A 16741-nucleotide genomic window follows, 5' to 3' on the forward strand; every position below is an offset into this window, starting at 1 on the left:
GCTAGATCTTACTATCCCTGTCAGACAAGTTCTAGTTATATCCCTTAACCCCTTTCTAACTGGAACACACTTTAATTATCCACATAAGGTAGACAAATTTTTTTGAGGTACACTAGCTAAAACCCACTTTTAACTGAATCCCTCCTTAATTAACTACCCCTGTCAGACAAGTGCTAGGAAGTACCTCCCTTAACAGACACTGGTTTGATTAACATGAATTGTCAGCCAGTGTTTACTGCTGCAATTGATTTTCCATACATCTTAAGTCAGGGATGTTACATTACATAGTCTAAAGCCTGTCAGGCAATACACAGTACCCCCAATACACAAGGAATACACATCCTGGATTAGTTCTGTCAAAATCAGGTGGGTGATTTTGATCTATTTTTGTGTTTTTGTGTTGTTGTTTTATTTTGTTTGACAGAAACAGCTAATTGACCTATGTATGTTGTATGGAATTGAATATGGCTAATTATTATCTCCTTGAGTGTAATGTTTTATGCTACAGAAATATCAGATAAAAAGCTTCAGAAAATTAACTTTGTTTTAAATATTTCATAATTGCTTGATGTTTATTCTGTGTTGATATTTATTTCTGTATTTAATATGGTACATGTGTACTTAGAATATGCACATGATTTATTAGAATATAGGATTGCAGAATTGTTCATTTAGATCTTATTTGCATAATTTGTATTAATTCATATGTAATTGGCATAAATTTTGATTTATTAGAGAGTATTTACCAGTTGAGCTCTCACTGTTCTTGTTACATGTAATAACAGTTCTGTGTTTAATTACTGTGTAATGGCGCTGTATTTCCGTCAACATGGAAACATCTCCTTTTATATAATTCTCTAGAATTTAATTGACTTAATTAGCTCCAAGCTCTTTAAATAATGTGTTTAATTACCTCAATAAGTTGAATCACTCAAAAGTCAACAGTGTTAGCTTATATGTCAGTATTTTAACCAAGTGAAAAAAGATGGGGGTGAATTTGATCATAATTATAAGCATTACTTCATTTTGAAGTCTTGAGGACTTCCATGTATCTATAAATTTTATCTTTGTAATGCACTGCACACACATATATTTTATTTGTTGTAACTACAAAGTTGAGGCATATAGATTTAAGGTCTGTCAATCTGTATCTGTTTTTGATGCTTCAGGTGAAAGTTTTAGTATTATTTTACTGTTAAGATTGGGTGATAAGCATTGTAAAGTGTACAATCTAATAAAAGCCATTTTATAGTTTTGATATGAAAGTAACTTGTTTGTTGATTACGTAACAGAGTTCTTCTTAAAAACTTACCAGTTACCTTCCATTTCTTTTGTAAACAAATCGTCACTCCTTCCCCTAACTAATTAACCTTGCTTCTTTTATCTCTATATACCTGATACCCTGACTCTTTTGTTCATCCCTGTTTTTTTTAGTGGAGTTAGTTCTGTTCTTTTTCTCTGTGTGCACCTTTAAGTTCCTTTTGTTTTTTTGTTTTTTGAAATATTCTTTGTCTGTTATTTTTTGTGTTCCTAGCTTTGTTTTGACTACTTATTTCCACTCATTTGTACCTCTGGCATTGTACTTCCACTCCTTCCTCTACAATAAACCTCTGATTGCAGTTTCAGGTTTTTATGAGGTTATAGCAATATACTTGAAGTGATTTTTCTAATTTTGTGAAGACATGAATTTCAAATTGCATAATATTGATAACAAATTAATATGGCTTCAGTTAAATCTCTTAAGAAATAATGCAAAGAAGGACAGTTTTATTTACTGTAAACAAATAAAAAAAACACCTGAACATGACTTAAATATTTGAAAATTCATTTGGAAAGAAAAACTTTTTGCCCCTGCTAAAAATGCTTGCAGGGACATTTTTTTCTGAATTCTGTCATGAAATTAATATAAAAAATGAATTATGATAGCCATTGTTGAGTTATTGCCCTTTTAACCTTTAAATTTTCTTTGAACTATATTGCCTTCTGTAGCATCTACTATTTTGTTTATCCATCTGAACTTCTCATAGAATTTTTGGGGAGGGTAGCAGGGAGTATAAAGATGTGGATTATGCTCACAAATGTTCTATTTTAAGTATATGGTTTGCAAATTTTGGGGAAAGTGTAGGCTCCTGCCTAAAACCACCATATGTCTTTAGGACATGTCTGCAAATTGGTTGTTATTGATGATATGCTCATTGAATTTTTATTGACTGAATTTCCATTTGTAATTGAATTCATTGAGGAGGCAGTAGGACAATTTACTATACTTAATATCAGCCAAATTTCTTTTGTTTAGTATGATTTCATATTAAAAGCGTGAATACTGAATGATAAACCATCAAACTTTGGCAGTTTATGAATGAATGTTAGTTGTTTGCAAAATAGGCAGACAGAAATTTGTAGTGGGAGCTATATTGCAATCACTTTGTCTTGTCCATCAGTTAGTCAGTGAGTATTGCACTTTGTTTTAACAGAGCTCTCATGCAGTTTCTATTGGAGTGAATGGTTTAATAGATATGTAATATATTGCTTTTGCACGATAACTTGTACTAGTTGTGTCTCCCCAGGTTTGACAGAAATGGTTGTAGTGGGGGTATTGTTGGCTCATTGTAAAGTACAATATAATGTTGTTTTTTTTTTGGTTTTTTTTTTAGGTTAGGGTAGCTACGTCTTCAATTTATGTTATTAAGAGATATGATGTACTAAATGACATTGTGGACTTCCTGCTATTCTTCTGATTGCATGACAATATTCCATTTCCACTACCAGTGACCAGATGATTTCAGATCAATGGTCTTATTGTTTCCTGATTCCCATGGTATATATGTCCAATTTGGAGACCAGTATTTGTTACCATGGTAGCATGAGGTTGTGTTGTGATGTTGTCTTTTCATTTTGTCAATTGACTTTTAGTGCACAACAGTGAAACCACAACTCTTATGTTGATAGTGTTACTTACTAAGGAAGGAATCAGAATTTCAGTTTTTTTAAGTCATTCTTGAATTCAAATATTGACCCATCTGATGGTACCCTACATAGGTAAAGAAATCATATAGATTTAAGTGGTAAATACAATAAGTGGAGTTTTTCTTAAAACCTTTGCAGTCATGTTTTTTTTTAAAAGACTTCATACTGGTAAATAAGTTGAGCTTTGTCAATAAATCTGAAGATTTAACTGTCTGAAACTTTTCATTCATTGTAAAGTTTCCAACATTTTCCATGGCACACCTGTTTTCCTTAAAGAAATCAGTCTACTCTAATCCATTCATGATTTTTTGATATTCTGATAATGCCTGACCACAGTGGGGAGTAGATTATGCATCACATTGTCAATATTTTAAAACTTTATTTTCTCTTATTACACTTGTCTACTGCAGAGATCATTATATTCATATCTACAGCGCCTTTGATGTTTCCATCCTTTTTCTCCTTTGACATCTTTATACATGGTGATAAGACCCATTAAAAGAATTTTTCAGAGGTGAATTAATCAATAGACTGTCCAGTGTATAGTTTTTCACAGAATTACCATACATTATAGTTTTATATGTGATTGCTGATGTATCATTGACTTTTCATGTTAAAACGTAATTCATCTGAGAATTCAGTTTGGGTTTGTTATTCAAGATTCTTCATGAGATCTGTTCATTGCAATATTCCAGGAACCAGGAAGGGAAGGTCTTAGGAGTACTTTTGAATTTTGTTCATTTTATGTCTTTTTACTGACAATATGGACAAATTAAGCAACAGACCTGTGTAAATGTTAGCTTTAGTGTTTTAGAACTAATAAGGGACAAAGCTTTTTAAATAGTAGCTTTAGTGGTTTGGCATTGAAAAGGAGGAAAATAAAGAATAGGCCTGTTCAAATGTCAATTTTTTTAATTTCTTTAACTGAACTGGAAACTGAAATAGGGACACACTAAATGTTGATGCTTGCCATATGTCAGCTTTTGTGCTTTTAGAATTACTACCTGCATGCTAAGGAAATGTGGTTTTGAATTGACAGTTTTAATGCTTTACAACTGACCATGGGGAAAAATATTTCAAAGATTTCTTGGCTTCTACTGGAGGGAATGATAAAATATTTGGTAATGGCTTATGCATGCTGACCTGTACGTTGTCTCCCCTTTCCAGCTTTCTAGGTCATCTACTTTCTATTTTCTGATGAACTTAGAATTTTTACATGTGCATTATTGGCAAATTTTCTGTTGCAGATTTTTCAAAACCCACTGGCAGGAATGATTAGATTAATGGTATATAGCTTAATCATGATGACTTGCATACCATGTTTTCCTTTTCTAGCTTTCTATGTCATCTACTTCCTGTTTTCCAAATTATTAGAATTTTTACATGTGAGGTATTGGGATTTCTCAGCATCCATTTGAGGGAATTATTAGTTTTTTTAGTTATGGCTTAAAAATATTGACTTGTACCTTGTTTTTTAGGTCATCTATAATTTCAGAGTATGCAGTATTGGATAATTTTCTGTCGCAGATTTCTCAGCACTCATTTGAAGGAGTGATTAGATATTTGGTGATATCGTGATAAGATATTATTAAATTTATTCAAAATTTCTGTTATAAGCAAGACACCATGAAGTCTCTGAGGGCATTCACTCAACCATAAGCACATCATAGGCTACATGTACTTATTACTTTTGAATATGACAAGAATGGATTTTGATAATATGTCAAAGAGATAATGACCCAACTAGGGTAAAAAATTTCAAAATTTTATATACACTTTAAATCCCCAAAATTCTTTTTTTTTTCGGTTCCATACATACTTGTAGCCTACAATTAATATTTCTATGTATATGATTATTTTTGGGGTAGTGGAAGTGTAGATTTGTGATTACTCATGCTCACATTTTTCCTATTTTTTTTTTTTTTTTACTTAGGTTATTAACTTTGGGTATACCGGTTTAACAGTAATATTTTTTGGGGGGAAAAGGGTGTGCTTGACTTGTACATGATCTGGTATGCATGCAACCTTACAATTTCTTTCTAATATGTAAGATTCATTTGCTCTTGTAAATGCTTACTTTGATGGCAAAATGAAGATTGCAGACCCAGGAATGATTTATAATCTAGAAAATTGTCTATAAAAGAGAACTTTTCATGATGGTGCATTCTATATTGATTGTTGCACTTTGCAGAAACGTCAGGCAAGAGAATTGTGAAATTTCATACCATCCTGGTGAGTTTTATAATTGCTTTCAAGAGCATAACACCTTGCAGTAAAATTGGATGTTGTTTTTTACACTTGATTAAAGTTATAAATCAACTATTGCTAGAATGATGTAATTAATTGTTGGGATCTATTTTTTATGTTCAATTTGACAGATATCAAAAATAATTTGAGTAAAAAAACCATTGTTTTGGGAATTGTTATTTTGAAATTTTCCAAGAAAAAAGATATTATTGGAAAGTTATTAAGTTGTCTTGTACAGTGCTTATTGAATTGATTTGGTACTGATAGGGGAAAATAACTGATGCATGCAGGCCCTTAGTTAGCCCCTTTTTTAACGGAGTGTATTTAGTTAATTATTAAGAACATTACGGGTATGTTTGGAGGTAAATATATGATTTAACATGAAAAGTACTGGTGTTAGGAAATTTCATGAATTTTCCTTTTATGTTCATGTATCTTTTCATTCATCTGCACAGCCTTTCAGAACTGAAAATCTTTTTGAGGAATTACTTCCTGTTTCTTTACACAATGGTTGTTTTCATAGAGCTCCTTTGTTTATTTATTGTGATTTGTAATTTTTATACATGTAGTTTATAATATGGTGCAATAGTTGGTTTCAATATTTTGGTGGTAAGCCAAGTAATAAAGTCTCATTTACAAAATAATGGAAACAGTCACAAAATGCCATCAATGAATTTAATATTCCATACTAAAATACTGAAACTGACACCCAGGACTTAAAGTACTCTCGCAGAACTAAAGCAAAAAAAGAAAAAAATGATTTGTGTGGGTTAATGTCAGAATCATTGATGTAAAGTTCACCAAAGATCATTAGATGAATTGATATTTACACAAGGTAATTGAAAAATAACAGTCTCAGTATTACAAAAAAAATCTGTATGTAGGAGTTTACTCTAATGGCAATTGTTCTAGACTTGAAAAATGACTGCAAACATTTTGTGGTTGTATAAATCATGGTATATCACTTCTGTTGTCATACAATATAATTTTTATTGTCTGTAGACACACTGGTCTTTCCAGACAGGATATATCATGGTATACTGTTCTCTGTCCATTGTTCAAACTTCACACACTAACTCAAAATGCTGCCGCCAATTTAAAGGGAGATAGTCCAACTTAAAGGTCAATTTGAAATGGGGGTATTCCCTTTTGCTGCTTGCTCTCAGTATTTTCTAATTACCTTTTATTTGTCTTAATTCCCTTTCAGTTTTATAAGCTTTGGATTTTTCATATATCAAGTTATGAGCTGTTTGGGTGATTTTTACCTTATCATACAATAATTTGAAAAACATTTTCACCAACTTTTATGAAACAAAGGCAATATGTTTATTTCTGTTGATGTTAGCCCCTTTGTAATTTTTGCAACACTTTGGAGTGATGAACTGGTTAATAAAAAAAAGATGAATTATCCTATAATCAATCAATCAATCAATCAAAAACACTTAGATCAATGTTATGAAACCATTTTATTGTACATTTCTATTCATGGAAGCTCCCTTTCGATTTTTATAAATATCTGATGAGTTATGGAACTTGATTCATATAAAAAATGAATTAATTTTCTATTTTTTACGGCCAGGTGAGCTATTGCCTTCACTTGACGTCCGTCATTGTCGTTGTTGTCATTGTTGTCGTCTGTTGTTGTCTGTAGTCTCCTCAGAAACTATTGAACAGAATTCAATAAAAGATGGTATTTTTGTTTTTTAGGGTATCCTGCACGAGATAGTTGTTTGGATTTCTGATCTGTTAAAAAATGTGGACACCATTAGTTTTAGACAAATTCTGACCTGGGGTAATAGTGTTTGGCATGATAAGTCCAATTTTAATCTTATTTCTTTTAAAAATCTTCTTTTCTGAAAACAGTTTGACCAATTAGTATGAACCTTGATATGAATGTTCCTGTGGGTGTCCTGCATAGAACTGATATGGGAATTTTTGAATTGTCAAAAAACATGGCCAGCATTACTAAAAATAGAACATAGGGTTCAGACAGTAGTTGTTGCTTATATCTTCAAAACCGTTAGGTTAAGCCAAATTCTGAGACGGGGTAAAAGTGTTAAGCATGATTAGATCTATCTGTGAAATTTTTGTTTTAATCCATTAATCAAAAGAATGTAATTCAGGGACAAAGACCAGACATGTGAAACAGAACATAAAGTAACTAATCATACATACAAAGTAACGAAAGCAAATGAGCAACTCGGATTCCACTAAAAACTGGGAGCATGGACTAGGTGCACCGGTAGGGTAAACGTCCTTTGCTTTTCTAGAAACACCCGCCGAGTTGCTCATAAAAAGTCAAATCCGGGATAAACGGAAGAGGAAAGGAGAACTATGACACCTTGAACAAATCAGTTTTCATGGTGCAGATGGATACACCATAATGATCCATGAGTTCATGATGACAACCATACAACTTCTGTAGTGATGACTTCAATCTTATAGCAACGTAACCCTGTTCCAGAAGCCTATTTGTTAGAGTTCTAGCATGATACAAAAAGTCTGCATAGTTTCGGCAAGCTCTGGCGTAACGTATGAGTTGTGATATGAACACTCCATACGCAGGTGCTGAAGGGATGTTGCCACAGATGAAAGGAAAGTTGACAATTCTGAATGGAAAGTCATCACATTTGTTGTAAAGTTTGGTCAATAGTTTTCCTTCACCATGGATTTCTAAGTGTAGGTCAAGATATGAAACTGACTTCACAGTGTCTGTAGTATCCTTTATCTCAAGTTCTTTGGGGTAGATGTGATGTATAAAATCTCTAAAATTAGGACTGTTTAAAGATAACACGTCATCTATATAGCGGAAACTGAGATTAAGCCATGTTGGAGTAATTGCCCTTTTTTTTAGTTTTTTTTTTTGCTATTTTAAATGTTATTTTTTTTCAAGAATCTTCTCTTCTGACACTACGTGACCAATTGGAACTAAACTTTGTCTGAATGTTCCTTGGGGTATCCTGCATAGAACTGGTGTGGGGATATTTGATCAGTTGAAAAAAAAAAATGACTGCTTTTACTGAAAATAGAACATAGGGGTCAGACAGTATTTTTTTCTCTTGTATCTCCTAAACTGTTAGGTTTAGCCAAATTCTTTTAATTGCTGAAATTATCCGTATGATAAGTCCTACCAAAGTTTTCTTGAGTTAAAATTGTTGGACAACTAACTGTTAAATTTGTTGCCCTTGAAAGGCAAAATTCTACCAGGTGAGCGATTCAGGCTCCTGGGAGCCTCTTGTTTGTAAATGACTTAAAAACTGTTGAATTTATTAAAATTCTGTTGGAGAGTAATATTGTTCACCATCAGAAGATTGCCCTTCCCTGAAATTTTTAAAATGATTTGTAGCCTGTTTTAGGAGTTACGGCCCTGAAACAGATTTTTTTGTCATTTTTCACATGTACAAATCTTTGAAAGCAATTGCAACAATATTTGATAAAAGTTGGCATATTTTTTTAGGGCTTCCTGCACAAACTGATCATTCAAATTTCCCATTTGATAAGAAAAAAAACATGGCTGTTGTTGATGAAAATAGAACATAAGGTTCAAAATACATTTTTAGCTACTTTTTGACCAGAGCTATTGAAGAATAATGAAAATGAAAGCTACTCGTAGGATAAACATGATATTCTGAGTACTGATCATACTGGATGGCCATTTTCCTGCTGATTTATATACTTGCTTTGATTTCAATGATAATTGGTTTATATAGTAAACATGGTTTCCTCATATGAATGGTAATAGAAAATGTTAGATAGCCATGATTTAACTCCATTTTATGTTCCTTTTAAGCAAATGTATACTGGGCTAATGCCCCTCAGACTCAGTAGAATAACAGGGCATAGGGGGAGCCTTGCCCAAATTTTTTATAGAGGTGCTAAAAACACTTTGAAGGCATTTCCAACATTTTACAGTGCCTTAGGTACTCTTTTGAACATCAGCATTCATCAGTTTATGCTCTTTTTTCCACAATTTTTTGGCGAACATGGCAACAAAGCATGATACCTTTACTTACATACTTAGTTGATAGGGCACATATATCTGGATTCTGGATTAAGTTTCCATTTCACAAAATGATTTTTGAGGTTATGGCCCTCTCAGTTTTGAAATAAATGGTCCAAAGAGGATCATGAAATAAACTAACCAAATAAAACCAAAAACAAAAAATTTTTCTAGTTCTGAAAAATAACCTAAATAAAAGTGCATTGATTTATATAATAAAGGGTTTGTAAGTTTTATTCTAGTTTCATTTTCCTTTCTTGAATTTCTAATGTAGAACCTATTGAAAGCGAAAGACCAATCTGCATCTTCCCAGGATCTCAATTTTCTGCATTACAATGTGAAGTCTTCTATTTTATGATTTCTTAACATTTTAATCATGTGGAAATAGAAATTTGTCATTTTCTATCTGTATTTTTACACGAAAAGATGTTTTGTTTTTACACAGAAGTCATCACCATCTTAATGAGGAATCTCCATGTACTTAAATAGTACACTAGGACGCATTTTCATGAAACCACAGAGTCACATGACTTGACTTTAATTCCATTAAGATCTAATTCTACAAAAGGAAGGTTTGGATTTCAGTCAGCTGATTTCTGATTTACATTGAAGTACAAAAGGATTTTTTATGTAAACATGGAAGAGTTCAAGACATGTGTTCTATGTTTCCTCAAATTGTTTCATAAAATGAACAGTTTTTCAATTATTTAGCTGAATTTTCAAATTCTTCTGAATTTTTGTCTTAGTTTACATTCAACATGTGCACAAACTGCAATATAAACATAGTTTTAATTAAGGCATACATTGTCAATCAGGGAATTATGCAATTTTCAAATTTATATAAAATACTTTAGTTTTTTGGGGCTGAATTTGTTATTATCTCAACATATTCCCTTTGGAGATGGTGCTTCTTTTTTGCCTTTTTTTTGCTATTTTGCATGGAAAATAAAAAGTGGCTCACTTCCATGCACGACCTTAATTGAGGTTACAATTTTTCTTAGAATGTTGTCCCCACGAGCTAGGTAGCTTAGTGTAGAATGTGGATTAGGTAATAAGCAAGACCCACTATAATTATCAGATTTTCTCATCATGGAATGTTTGAAATTTCTGCTTTTAGTAATTAAAAAACAATCAGTGTATAAAATGGTACAATTAAGCCAAACAGTGATTGGAATGTTAAGGACGTATTTTGACAACAACAAACAACTCTGACTTCAGTTCCTCAGTATAAGTATGAATGAAAAATCTAAATGATGTAAGAATAGTTGTTTAATTTTCTATTGGGAATAAGCAGCTCAAAATTGTTCAGTAGAGAGAGGGGAGAAATCAATGGAGTAGCTCTGTGTAATGTATTTGATGGTGTTGATTTGTGCTTAATTTGATGAATAGATACAATTGATGCTTAATGTTCTGTTATTGAGTATCTTTACTTAAAATGTTTGTAAACATGATCAATTCTTGGCATTTGTGGCTTTGTTCCACTTTCATTTTTATTTCTGGTGGGTTCTACACATCATTGTCCTTGAAAATCGATGACTTTAGCCCCTACTTTTTGCCATCATAACTGGCTTTTCCTCATAGAAGTGTGGTTTGTGTCCATGGTAATTTCCACTTGTAACAGAAACTCACAGTCACAGAATGTTTTAATGAATAGCAGACAACAATCATAAGATAATGATGAAATTATATACTTTCTATAGAATTGCTTATTAGCTCCCTGTCCAAAAGGTCAGTCTGTTCAAAATTTTTTGGAGTTACTCCTAATTCATTCAGTCAATTTCAGTACAAATTGACAAAGTGACTTAGCATTTTACAAATATATATGTATACGACAAATTATTTTTGATTTTGCAGATGGGATTTCCAAATTCTATGTCTCTTACCTTCAGGGTCAGTTGTATAAGTGTATATAGTAACATCATAATTTGTACATGTATTCTTAAATTCACCCTTAATATTTTAAAGTCTTTTATTAGTTTAGGGACATTTTTATTTTTAAGTATGAAAGAGTAATCAAGGGAACCAAGGTTATAGCGGTAATCAAAAGAATGTAATCCTGGGACAAACACCAGACATGGAAAACAGACATACACAACAAAGAACATAAAGTAACTAAAATCATACATACCAAGTAACAAAAGCAAATGAGCAATTCTGACTCCTCTCAAAACTGGGAGCATGAACCAGTTGCATCGGTATAGTGTCCACTCCTTTTCTAGAAACACCCACTGAGTAGTTTCGGCAAGCACTGGCATAACTTATGAGTTGTGATATGAACACTCCATACGCAGGTGCTGAAGGGATGTTGCCACAGATGAAAGGAAAGTTGACAATTCTGAATGAAAAGTCATCATGTTTGTTGTAAAGTTTGGTCAATAGTTTTCTATTACAATTGATTTCTAATTGTAGGTCAAGACATGAGGCTGACTTCACGGTGTCTGTAGTATACTTAATCTCAAGTTCTTTGGGGTAGATTCGATGAAAAAATGGATTATAAATGTTTTCAGAGGGCATTTGATATATAAAATTGAAAGAAACATTAGTTTTTATATAAGGACAGAAAAATGTATCAGATTATGCAGGTTTATCAAACCCTGAAGTGTTGCATTGCACAGGTTCCTATATTATGGTGTTTTGTTGTTTTGTTTTTGCATAGATTTACTTGTAATTTATAACCATGGTTGTAACTTGGTATGCAAGACATATTGACATTTCCTGATATTTTCTAATCCTCTTAGAACTATACTGTGGATCAAAATCTTTGGAGACTTTCTACAAGACAAGTTAATGTCTCTTTGATGTTCTTTTGGCAGCATAATTTTTGCATTTTCTGTGTGATACCTAATAACATCATGCAGTCAGAAAACTTCAGCAATTGATTGCATAACTTTTCCTGATATTTTTTATGGATTTTACTTGTATACTGTTGTTATGCTGACCTATTTCTTTACTGCAAACTAAAATTATTTGAGCACCCTTAAACTTGTGCTTGCACAATGAGTCTGTCTTTCTGTTTGTCCACATGAGTTGTCTTCATAATTTACCAAAATATGTTTACATATTGCTAAAGATAGCAAAACTATTTATCTGTATATTTTGTATTTGTTGAGTGTACTTCTATGGTCATGGTAAGAAAAATCATATTCAGTTTGGTATAGTAAAAATGATTTTCACGTACATTGTACTGCTGTATCTTGGTTTTTTAATGTATCAGACCAATTAATGCTCATGTGCATACTGTATCATTCAATTTCCTACTTTTCTACACAAATCTTGATTATTTCATTGATCAAGTAATGCCATGCAGTAATGGTGAATAGCCAATTCATACATAGTCACCAGGATTTTCTTTTTTTTTACTATGGACATTTGGTTCCCAAGTGGAAAACATTTTGCTGAGACAACAGACAAAGAGATTGGAAACCAATGTCTCAAACTTTATTTGGACAAAACAATGCAAACCCATGAGAACTGTTAGAATTTTCTACGGAAATTACAGGAAAGAAATCAGAAGAAACCATTTGTTTTGCATCTTCATCATACATGATTAAATCTGTTTGTTTTAAAGCATATTATTTTAAATACTGTATAAAAGTCCTTTTTTTCAAATTATTTATAAAAACAAAAATATAAAAAACAAATATTTCATCTTTTAGTATGGTTCCCTAATCTTTTAGTTAACCCATAACATTTTAAAGAAGCATTTTAATGGATGGAAAGATATTTTCTTGTCAAACACTTGAAAGAAACATATTTCATTACCAAGCCACTTTTGATACATGTAGGGCAACTCAAGTTTTTGGCATGGAGTACTTTATTGATATTTATTTATGTCTTCCAATATTCTAAATTGATGTTTCACTGAAGCAGTTAACTGAGTACTTTCTACTTCAACGAAATAGAAATCGCTACTCATCAAAATGAAGAATTGTTACGTGAACCACAAAACAACGAAATCTAATGTAGCATTTATGTTATTTATATAAAAGCAGACTAATTATAGAGACATGGAAAACGTTATAAAACCTCTTCCCTTTTTCTAAAAACATCTCATTTATTGTTTGCAGTATTGTGCCCTGCCAATCATGTTAGAGTCAAGCCTAGGTGAATTGGATGCTGTAATATCGATTATGGATTTTTAACTGCTTTATGTGTTTGGAAATGGCAAAAATTAAAAGAGATAAAATAAAGGTAAGCAACATTTGTACCTCTCTATAAAAGAGTACTTCTCAACTTGTTAGTTTGGAGTTTACATACTTTTGAGGATGAACTTTATTTTTTATGGATGAGTACTGTCAGGATGAGGTTTACAATTTTATTTTTTTAGGAGTTCATTCCATGCAGTATGTTAGGAATTTATCAAGATTAATTTTCATTTTGAGGTTTACTAAACTTAAGGAGTTAATATTTATTGAAATAATCTCTCTGTCCTTCTAAATGCCTTTCTATCTATTCTCCAATATTTGAATTGCAACTTTTCCCAAGGGTCTCAAAGTGAATTACTTGGTTTTCAGGCCCTCCTTCTGCCTTATAACATTGTTTTGTCATATCAATTTAAGATCTAAATACCATTTCCTTCATATTTTTTTCTTTCTATGAATTGAGTAAAAAGCAGCTTCGTCACTTATTTGCAGCTATAAAAATGTTAAAAAAAAGCAATGCCTCTCATTTTGCTGATTTTCATGAAAAATGGCTTGTGTACCAAGAAATTAATGTTGAAGGATTTTGATGAATGTTTGACAGCATATGTTATATGCTTGAAAGAAGATTATCAAACATTCAGACATTCAGATCTCAAGAGGAACTTGGTACATTCATTGTGTGATACTATTCACAGAAAGTGTGATGTTTCTAGCCAGTTTTTAGTAGATATATTGTGGTTTAAATGGGGCAAGCTTTGAGTTCATTCAGTGTCAAAATGTTTGTACTAAAACTAAGCAGGTTTCAAATTTATTATTTATGGTTTTGCAGCGTTTTTTTAGGTCTTTCAGTCAGGAGAGTATTTCAGTTCAGATTAAGTTCTTACAGAATTGTGGTTCACTCGTTGTTACGGATTTTTCAAATTCTGGGTTTCCACTGAAAAACTTTAAATGAAGATTAACTTTCCCACAGTTAAAGTGTTCTTTCTAAACTTTGTAAATCCTTACAAAAATTCAAATTTTAAACTTGCCAAATGGGAAGTTGAACAAAAAAACAAATTTCCCTCACCAAAATTGCACTTCCCCCAGGTGACGGGAAAGTAGAATTCTAGAATACAGGTTATGACTGTCATCTTTTTTGGTCACATTTTTTGTCCAAAAATGTAGGTCATTTGATGTGTTTTTGGCCATATATATTAAGGAGGTAGACCTTGGGTAAGGGACACAACTCTTGCAAATCATTGGAGCGTTTGTTTTCAGCATATTACATTAACTCATGTAAGCATCAAAGTAACTTAAAATGATTACACTCTGTTTCAAATGAAAGCTTGACAGGCTTTGGTGAAACTGAATATGATACAATGATATCAGTGGTTTCAAAAAGTTATATCCCTAGTACCTCAGTTCTACCGCCTTAAACATGATATTTTTATTCAGTAATGGTTCTTTCCATTTGGTTGGTAAGACCTTGAAAGTGCCCCGACCAATTCAACAAAAAGTAGCCAATCACACATTCAGTCTACAGACCATCTATTCCAGTACAAAAATTCTGACTATTTCAAAATTATCAAACCATGTTCCATCACTTTAAATGATATATTTAAACAACGATGACGAACCACATTTTACCATATCAAAATGTGGTATTAAAAATTGCAAAACATGCAACATTCTTATAACTAACTCTTACTTCTCCAGTTCCCTTACAAACAAAACCTTCCATACAAGAAACCACGATGACTTAAGTTGCAAATCAACAAACTTAATATATGGATTAGAATGCAACTTATGTGGTTTAGTATTTGTCGGAGAGATACAAGAATGTGCGGTCATCATTCGGGAATTAACACAACCAAATTCTCTACAGTTTATCAACACTTTAATCAACAAGATCATTTAATCCTCTCTATGAAAGTTCGTATTTTAGAAAAAATTTACCATCCTATGAACAGTCCCCTTCCAATTAAAAACTATTGTAGGAAAGAGAGGAGTACTGGATATGCAAACTAGGTACTGCAATACCTTATGGATGCAATGACAACATCAAAAGTATAGGAAACCTTTCAAGCCAATATAACAATAGCATAAATGTGACGAATTTATTTGACAAAAATCCAAGACGGGAAAGGAGTCGTGGCCATCGCCACTATACATCATGTAAGTTACATGATGTCTCCGTAGATGGTCTCCTTCCCTTCATACAAAAACCTCTTGGACTTCATCACATTAGAACCAAACTTTATTCAATACCTCTCAGTCTACTACACTCCCTTTACAAAACAAGTCTTGACAGTCCTGTCTCTGACCCACCTCATCATTATACAGACTTGTTGCCATCATCTTGGATATTGGTTTCCACAGACTCTTTAAACCAGTGTGTGTGAAAAGTCAAGATGAAGAAAAATGATCATTTCTTCCACTACTGTTTGTAGTATATATATATAGGTATAGATGCAATTAATTTGGCTAACGTCCTCCATCACAAAAACATTACCAACAAAATTCCCCCATATTTCAAAGACAAATCCATACCAATTATTTCATATTCCTATACTTCATCCATTGCATTCATAATTTTCAATTATAAAAGGCTATTACAGAACCTCGAGATTGAGGACTTCAAGACTAAACCACCTGACTGTTCTTGCAAAAACTCTCCATTCAAATATGGTCCTTCTGGTCACGTCATTACAGAAGATTTAACCATCATCAAAAACAAATCTCTGCGTAATATTCTTTCTAAAGGTTCCAAGTACAGTGAACCATGCTCCATAAATTGGAATTATAGCTTTAAAGTTTTTATGGATGCCGTGGAGGACTACGCGAGAAAATGGATAAAACGAGAACAAGAAGACATTGATTCTCTGTCAGAGTGGTTAAAGGCTGTGAGGTCTTTAATTTTGAAACAAATGAAAGTTTTTAGTAGGTCAATGTGTGCCAAGGCTACATCAGTTTCAAAGACCCTGATGCAGCAAAAACATTGTCTACTATACATGACAAATATGCTGTTGTACTAGCAGATAAAGCCCAAAACAACATTGTATTTGTCTGCAAAACGTTTTACATTCAATGTTTATTATCAGAGGTTGGCGTAAAAAATAATAGCAGTGATAAGACCTATACTGCTACCACTCTCTCCAAAGAAGAGATTGTAGAAAACCATAATCTGTTCTATCCTCTTTTGCTCTCTCTACCAGGGACGATGATTGTGATTTACCGTCAATGTACTGGATTCTTAAATTCCACAAGAATCCACACAAACAACATTTCATAGCGGGATCTGCAAAATGTACCATCAAACCTCTTTCAAAATTTTTAACTTCTATACTCACAACTGTCAAAGAGGGTCTGCAGTCCTACCACAACACTTGTTACTCCTGTAGTGGTA

The 16741-nt window shown here is 32.5% G+C and overlaps 1 protein-coding gene across 6 annotated transcripts in view; it reads left to right on the forward strand.

Annotated features, from left to right (window-relative positions):
- The first annotated feature begins 208 nt into the window (after nt 1-208).
- The window catches only part of LOC148614359 (protein still life, isoform SIF type 1-like), a 118678-nt gene continuing 102145 nt past the window's right edge, over nt 209-16741 (forward strand). For 4 of the 6 annotated variants that reach the window (XM_088588465.1, XM_088588466.1, XM_088588467.1 and 1 more), the window contains exons 1-2: nt 210-366; nt 13282-13405. The gene's annotated coding sequence lies outside the window, so the exon portion shown is untranslated. Of the gene's footprint in view, nt 367-13281; nt 13406-16741 lie in introns of all 6 variants that reach the window. The other 2 variants (XR_015923647.1, XM_088588459.1) reach the window with 1 other exon arrangement.

Source organism: Perna viridis, chromosome 6 (genome assembly GCF_037379345.1).
Source record: "Perna viridis isolate PV_CMFRI_1.1 ecotype Kerala chromosome 6, ASM3737934v1, whole genome shotgun sequence".
NCBI classification, from domain to species: Eukaryota; Metazoa; Mollusca; class Bivalvia; order Mytilida; family Mytilidae; genus Perna; species Perna viridis.